This window comes from Callospermophilus lateralis, chromosome 2, assembly GCF_048772815.1.
Source record: "Callospermophilus lateralis isolate mCalLat2 chromosome 2, mCalLat2.hap1, whole genome shotgun sequence".
Lineage (NCBI taxonomy): Eukaryota > Metazoa > Chordata > Mammalia > Rodentia > Sciuridae > Callospermophilus > Callospermophilus lateralis.
Genome location: NC_135306.1, coordinates 2030921 through 2038708, shown reverse-complemented (window position 1 = coordinate 2038708; position 7788 = coordinate 2030921).

Sequence of the window (7788 nt, the reverse complement as noted above, 5' to 3'; positions counted from 1 at the left end):
AACATAATATTTACCATTTTAGCCAGTGTCAGTGGTACACTCAGTGACCTCAAGCACGTTCCCAAGGACGGTGTGAAACTCACACCTCTACCTCGTCCCAGAACTTTCTCCCACAGTCATGCAGCAGCCACCCACCCTTCTCTCCTCCAGCCCCGGGCAGCTGCCCCTCCTGGGACTCCCTGTAGATGGACGCGAGCCCCGTGTCTGGCTTCTTCTCCGCTGAGGGTGCGTGGTGCTGACTGTGTGGTGCTTCCTCCTGCTCCCTGGGGCTCATGTCCACGTGTAGCTGTGGCCAGCGTGTCCACCCTCCACTGGTGGACACTAGGCTCTCGTGGACAGAGCTGCTGTGAACACTGGTGCACGGGCATCCATCGGCTGTCACTGCTCACCCTGGGTGACTCCACACCTCCAAGATGACCAGGCCGATTTCCAAGCCTAGCCGAATTCCCTTCTGACCGGCCTGGAGGCTCATGAAGTTTTGTTTTCCCATCAGCTAAATGGGAATGACTTCCTGTCCGTTACAGAGCCCACTGGCAGGTGGGAAATGTGAGGGAGGAGCCAGGAGGGGTGGTGCCCACATGCAGAGGGCACCTGCACCTGGCCATGGGACTGCAGAGACCGTGAGAGGCCAAGCCCATTCCTAGGTCTGAGCATGCCAGGAGGGTGGCTGTGGAACTGGTAGGGAAGGGGGTTCCCACTGGGCCAGGAGGGCTGGCTGAGGTGCCCTGGAGCCACCAGAGGTGTGGACAGCCCTGGGCAGGACCTCTGGCCCTGAGCCCCACCATTCCTGTAGCACCCTCTGGTCTGATGCTCCTGATGACTTGTTCTTTGGGGCCAAGCTCCTGCCTGGGACACCACAGCAGGTGGTCAGCAAATGCTAGATGGACATATGATTCCTAATGTCCATGACACCTAGCAAGGTAGCATCTGTTTACCCCTCATTGACAAAATCTCAGATAGCTTAGGTGACCCCAAAAGTCCCTCAAGTCAGAAGATGGAGTTAGGACCCCAACATAGGTCATTTGGCTTCTGAGTGCAAGGCTGCAGTGCACATGTGTGCCGGTTGCTCACTGCTCAAGCCAAGCTTAAGAGCAGAAAAGGAGAAACATCCAGCACCTGTTCTCACTGTACCCCACCATCCTGTGCCCACCTCTGGCTGTGCCCAGGGGCACCCTGTTGTGACCCCTATAGAGGCCACAAATGGGCTGGTGAAGTCCACACTGTGCCAGGCCCACCCAGAAGCTGTGGGGCTGTCACCACCACACGCAGCTGTAACGAGGGCACCACTTGTCTTTGTGGCTGACGAGGGTGGAGTCTGGGGAGGGGACGCAGCCCACGTTGGTGCCAGCCCTGGAGAGGAGGGCTGACTGTCCAGATGCCCTCCATCCCCGCTGTTGGCATAGGAGGGACTGAAGGGAAGCCCCGGGACCAGTCCATGGAGGTGTCCCTCCCCTCCGGCACCTGTGTGATTGCTCCACAGAGGAGGAGACTGGGGTCAGGGTGGCCAGGCCCCCATGCACGGCTCTAAGCCCAGGATCCCTCCCCTCCGTCTGCCTCTCAGGCATCTCAGCCATCACTTGCCTCTGGGCACGGAATCACCCGAAGTCCCTGGGGCCCTGGGCACCTGGGTTGGGATAGCTGAAATTCAGCCTGGGACTTTACTGAGTGCATGTGGAAAACTTCCACTCGCAGCCCAGACCTGTGGGGTGGGCATCACGCGGTCCCATTTGGCAGAGAAGAGCGGCCAAGGCCAAGTAGGGACAGTGGCTGGTCCCCTGCATGCCTCCTGATGAGGCAGGGCCTGGAGTTAGGGCTGGGGACAATCTGGCCACAGGCCTGACGCCCCCACCCAGGCCCCTCTGGGGTCAGCACTTCTTCAGAAAGTCTCACATATTTGGCGGAGTTGGTTTTCTGCCCAGATCACAGCCACAGTCCTGGCGGTAATTGCCTGCTCTCTAATCAAATCGGTCTTCGTTCCGACGAGTCCTGCTGTCCGCCTGGGTTCCAGGAAGGGTATTTCGAGAAGCCAGTGCTCAGTACAGACGTATAATCAAACGGAAAAATGCAGAGGGCACCGTGGGCCTCTGCCAATCAAATAAAAGCTAAATGGCCGAAGCTTTTAGGCCGAATACTTTATGTCTTCCCCTGGGGAGGGCCACGCACCGGCTCCCTGCCATCTGAGGGGAGGGCCCTGCACCCTCTGCAGAGGGGCAGGGGATATGACTCCCTGCCCAGCCAGGCTGCCCTCTCCTGGCCCTGTCCTGCAAGACCGTCCGCCTGTTGCTACCTTCCACACCCGTGTCCAGGTGTCCCCTCTTCTGTGGCCCAGCCCATCTGTCCCATCCTCCCCCTGCCGCCGGGGCTGGACCCTCCAGAGTCCCCACTCAGGCAAGCCCTAAGCCTGGGCCCTGGCCGGGCTTGTCCTGGGTCTGTCTGATCCACTGGTCCTGAGGCTCAGTGATGGTCCTGGAGCTGATCACCCAGCACCCGAGCCCCTGGAGCATGCAGAGAGCAAGGCCCCCCGACACCTTTGCTCAGGACTAGCACCCCTTTGGCCACTTCACAAGCCCAAGGGCCCTTCTTGGCCTCCCCAGGTTCCTCCAGGAGGGGTCCTGCATTATTCTTTGCTTCTGCCCCCTGGTCCAGCTCCCTGGCCTGGGCCCACCGGGGCTGAAGCTGACGGGCGCTCGCCTCTCACCACCGCTCTAGGTGGGAAGGGGGCCCCGCCAGGCAGTCCTGGGGCCAGAGCTGGGCGCAGCAGGAGAGCGGGAAGTCCTCGGGATACCAGGAAGAGCTCTGTGGGACTGGACAGGGGTGGTCCTTGGGGGCGCCCCTCCAGCTCCAGGAGCCTGTGCCCCCCAGTCAGAGCCAGCAGGTGCTCTGATCAGGGACACTGCCATTGGGCCTCTGCCCCACAGGCACAGCCTGGGCTGCCTGGAGGCCATGGACACCACTCCAGGGGGTAGGGAGAGCCTTCCCCCAGGAGCTCCTAGGGGCCCAGCAGAAAGAACTAAGCAGAGATGGGTGGTCACATGAGTGGAAGCCCAGGGCTCAGGAGCCAACAGTGTGGATGTGATGGCAGGTGGCCAGATACAGACGGCTCACAGAGGGGCTGGCACCAGTGTCCAGGAACCTGCGAACATGCACTTTGTGTGCGATGCCATCCACAGCCTACACTCTGCAAGGAAAAAGAAGGCCCAGCCACCGGGGGATGTGGGTCACCCTCTCTGGGACAGAGGGACAGCCCTTACAGTGGTGTGCAAAGTGTGACCCCCCAGGCCAGCTCTGTGTCCTCTGAGACCCACTTCAGCGACAAGTCCTTTGCCACATCGAGAACCAGACCTGCATTTTAACAAGATGGGCAGGAGCCTGTCCACAGTAGGGGTGCAGGTGAGGGGTACTGTCCACAGTAGGGGTGCAGATGAGGGGTACTGTCCACAGTAGGGGTGCAGATGAGGGGTGCTGATGAGGGGTACTGTCCACAGTAGGGGTGCAGATGAGGGGTACTGTCCACAGTAGGGGTGCAGATGAGGGGTACTGTCCACAGTAGGGGTGCAAATGAGGGGTGCTGATGAGGGGTGCTGTCCACAGAAGGGGTGCAGATGAGGGGTACTGTCCACAGTAGGGGTGCAGATGAGGGGTGCTGTCCACAGTAGGGGTGCAGATGAGGGGTGCTGTCCACAGTAGGGGTGCAGATGAGGGGTGCTGTCCACAGAAGGGGTGCAGATGAGGGGTGCTGTCCACAGTAGGGGTGCAGATGAGGGGTGCTGTCCACAGAAGGGGTGCAGATGAGGGGTACTGTCCACAGTAGGGGTGCAGATGAGGGGTGCTGTCCACAGAAGGGGTGCAGATGAGGGGTACTGTCCACGACTTGGACACAGTAGGGTGGAGATGAGGGGTACTGTCCACAACTTGCTGAACTTGGGGAGACTGGGGCATGGAGACGCACACTCCAGTGTTGGGGCATGCCCCCACTGCACTGGCCTTCTTGGTGAGCAAAGTCTGAGGGGGAGGGGCAGGATGCCAAGGGTGTCAGCCAGGCAGGACAGTAGGAGACAGAACATGGGCCTGCACTGGGAGGGATGTGGGGCTCACCATCCAGGGGCATAAGGTCAGTGTGCTCCATGCCCAGGCTGCTTGGGGGTGCCCACAACACACAGGCCTCTGGGCAGGGGCTCGGGTCTCCTTGCTCTCCTGAGCTCAGCCAGGAGCCCAGTGCCCTGGTCATCTGTCCCTTGCTCCCCAGCAGGGAGCTCCTTCCACTTCCTAACTGGCGGTCTGGGCCGATGGACCAGCCAACTTGGATGGACACTCCCCACCCTGGTGTGGGGCAGCCTGGGCTGCTGAGTCCTTCTTTGTCTGTGCAGACCCTGGGTGAAGCCAGAGGGCTGCTGGGAAGCACAGAACATGCTGGGGGAGCCCCTCTCTGAGGCCAGAGGAGCTTGGCTCACTCCCAGGACAGACCTCGAGGCTGGAGGCTGGACGCTGGCCCACGGCACCTAGGGGCTGAGGCCTGGCCCACTCCAGCAGCAGGTCTGCGTTGGTGTCCACCCTCTCCCCGTCTTTACAGGTGTGTCCACGTGGTCATGCTGCAGTCACATCTTAGCCCACATGCTGTGCCCTATGGCCCCAGGAGATGGCACCGCCTGGTGACGGGAGGTCGCCTGGGCTGAGTGCACTCTGGAGCTCCCACCAGGCAGAACCAGCCAGCGACGCTTTCTCAGAACGCACCCCATCTTTCAGCAACTCGTGGCTGCGTGTTTTTGCTCAAATATTCACGGCATAACGTGTTCAATCTTAACCATCTTCAAGTTCAGCAGCATTAGGTGCTCTCATCCCCCCAACTGGAACTCTGTCCCCATAAACTGACTGCCAGCCCCTCCCGAGCCCCGGCACCCTCCATCCCACTTCCTGTCTCTGTGGCCTGGTGGATCTCTTGGTACCTGTCCTCTGTGATGGTGTCCTCGAGGCCCAGCCACCCTGCAGCAGGCGCTCGAGGCCAATCCCACGGTGGCTCGGCCACACACTGCTTATCCGCCATCCCTGGTCTCAGGGGCTGGGCCACCCTTGGCTGTTGTCATTCTGGCTCTTCTGGGCCACACCTGAGCTGCTTTCAAGGGATCCGGATCCTGCAAAACTCCACCTGCCTGGTCAGAGCCAGTCTGTCTGAAGAGCCCTGGCGAGGACCCTCCCGGCCGGCACCTGGCCACCTCGTGCGGGGGCTGCTCGGGGAGCGGCTGGGCGGGGCTGGCTGCCTGCTCCTGCTCCCGGTGCCCGGGACAGTCGCCTTCCGGGTACCCGTCTTCTGGGTGTCCGAGGCTGGACTGACTGATGCACTGGCTCATGTCACCACCACTGCCCCCATTCTCCAAGAGCCTCTTCTGTGTGGCCTGTTTCCCCAAGGACATTTGTTCTTCCTGTCTGGCGGGAGGACGGGGAAGCCACGTGTAGTGAGGGTGGGGTGTGGCCTTTCACACTCTGGTTTGGCCAGTAAGAGGAATGGATGTGAAGCCCCTGAGTGTTGGGTACTGCCAGAGGGACACACCGATCCCAGGCTGGGGTCCCAGTCCCTGAGCCACCCCGGGCCGGGAATCAGGTGGAGAGACGCGTGTCCCTCTCACCAGCTCATAGGCACCACGTCAGCCTTGAACTCAAGGGAGGTCCAGCCCCTCAGCCCCGACAGTGGGAGTCACAGGGGCCTCCAGGGGAGGGCCTGATCCACTGATGAAAAGTGAGACCATCAAGGCACAGGGACCCCAGTCTGCGGAGAAAGCTGCATACGCGGCTGGGCCTCCGCCACTCAGGTCTCCAAGGTGGAGGAGGGGAGGGAGCGCTCAGGGCAGAGGCCCGGAGACAGAGTCTCTTGGCCATGACTTGCAACCTCCCTTCCCAGCTGGGGTCTGTGGCTGCTTCCTAGAGAGGGGCTTACGAGCGCTGCTTGCACTGCAGGAGGCAGGCTGAGGGAGGCGGGGGGGCTGCAGGCTGGACGCAAGTATGGTCAGTGTGGGTGCCAGGGCAGAGCAGCCTGGAGCTCCCAGGGCCAGGCCTGCTGCTGAGGGGGACACATTTGGGAACCTTCCAATCACAAGGAAACCACATGGAAACATGGCTGGCTCATCCCCAGGTGGGTTCTGTCCTTACCTGGCAGACAGGATAGAGCCACACACCTGAGTGGCCCTAGGCCACCTGTCAAGTTCTGCCTCCCAGCACAGCATGCATCTGCTCCACCCAGCTGGCAGGCCGGCCACCGCTGCGCCTGCCAGGGAAGCAGCTGTCTTTCCTGGAAATCCGAGGAGCTGCACGAGGTGGTCAGCACAGTCCCGGGCACTCTTTGCTCACCCTTGCACTGGGCTCCTCTCCCCCCATGGGCTCCTGACCATTTGTGCTGGAGCACAAAGGGCTGGGGACAAAGCCAGTGTGTCCTGCTGACGTGGCACTCCTCTCCCTGTAGGCAGGATAAAGGGTTCGGGAGGGCAGCTGGGGCTCAACCCCAGGGGCTGCTGCTGTGAAGCGGAGCCTCCAATGCTCAGCCAGTTTCTGTCAGAGGCTCCCAGGACACAGGCCAGGAGCAGGGTGGAGGCTGGGGGCAGAAGCCTAGCAGCAACTGCCCAGCAGCTGCCCAGCTCCCCACTTTTCTGGGTGCCAGGGATTGAACCCAAGGGTGCTTAACCACTGAGCCACATCCCCAGCCCTTTTTTTGCATTTAATTTAGAAACAAGGTCACATTGAGTTGCTTAGGGCCTCGCTAAGTTGCTGAGGCTGGCTTTGAACTTGGGATCCTTCTGCCTCAGCCTCTGGAACTGCTGGGATTATAGGTGTGACTACCATGCCAGGTAGCTCACTCCTTCTTAGAAACCCAGGGAAGACTAGCACCTGGAAGGAGCTGGGCTGGGCTGGGCAGCCATTCCAGAGCCACAGGACTCCTGGTTCTAGCCAAGACCTGTCTCACAATCCTCCCTGGGCCTCAGCTGTCCTGGCTGCTGGGGAGCTTGGAAGCCACTGGGGACATGGCCACAGAGCAAATCTACATGCCCTCACTGAGCCCCAGTAGGTGGCTGAGCAAACAAACCCACCACCCACCTCCCTCCAGCAAAGCAGGTGCTAGGAAGCACCTCTCAGGTGGCAGAGCGGCCCCTGAGAAGACCTCTGAAGGACTGCAGGACACACAGACTCTGCACAGGTACTGGGGAAGAAGGGTCATCAAGTGCAGGAAGCTGTGTTCCAGGGCCTGAGGTGAGACTCAAGCAGCGGCTCCAGGATCTGCTTCCGAGGGACATTTGAGCAAAGTGCCTGGCCTGGCCTGGTCCAGCCCAGGAAACCACTTGTGTGGTAGAACGGATCAGCCCAGGCCCAGGGGCTCCCAGGCAGATCTGGGAGGAGCTCTGTCCACTGCAGTGGCCCATCTGTCCACCTGGGGGCAGCCCTGAATGAAGCAGAGGGGCAGGAGGGAACCATACACAAGCTGGGTGGCAGGTGAGCCCCAGTTTGCTGACAGCAGAACCAGGACCCAGCAAAGGCCCTCCCTCCTATCATGGTAGGCTCCGAGCAGGGCCCCACAGAAACATCCAGGACACCCAACCCCTCCTGCTCCCCTCACTTATAAGACATTGGTAAGGTCAAGTGGCCCTGAACCCAGCAGGATCCCTGCTCGCCTGGGGATGGCCCTCTCCTGTCCTCTCCAGGGGCTCCAGCAGCCTCGGATCCTGAAACCAGGAGCCTCTTGGAGGGTTGGCCCCCTGGTCCCAACAGCCCGCCCCCTTTGACTTTGACTTCTCAAAGTCCCCTCAA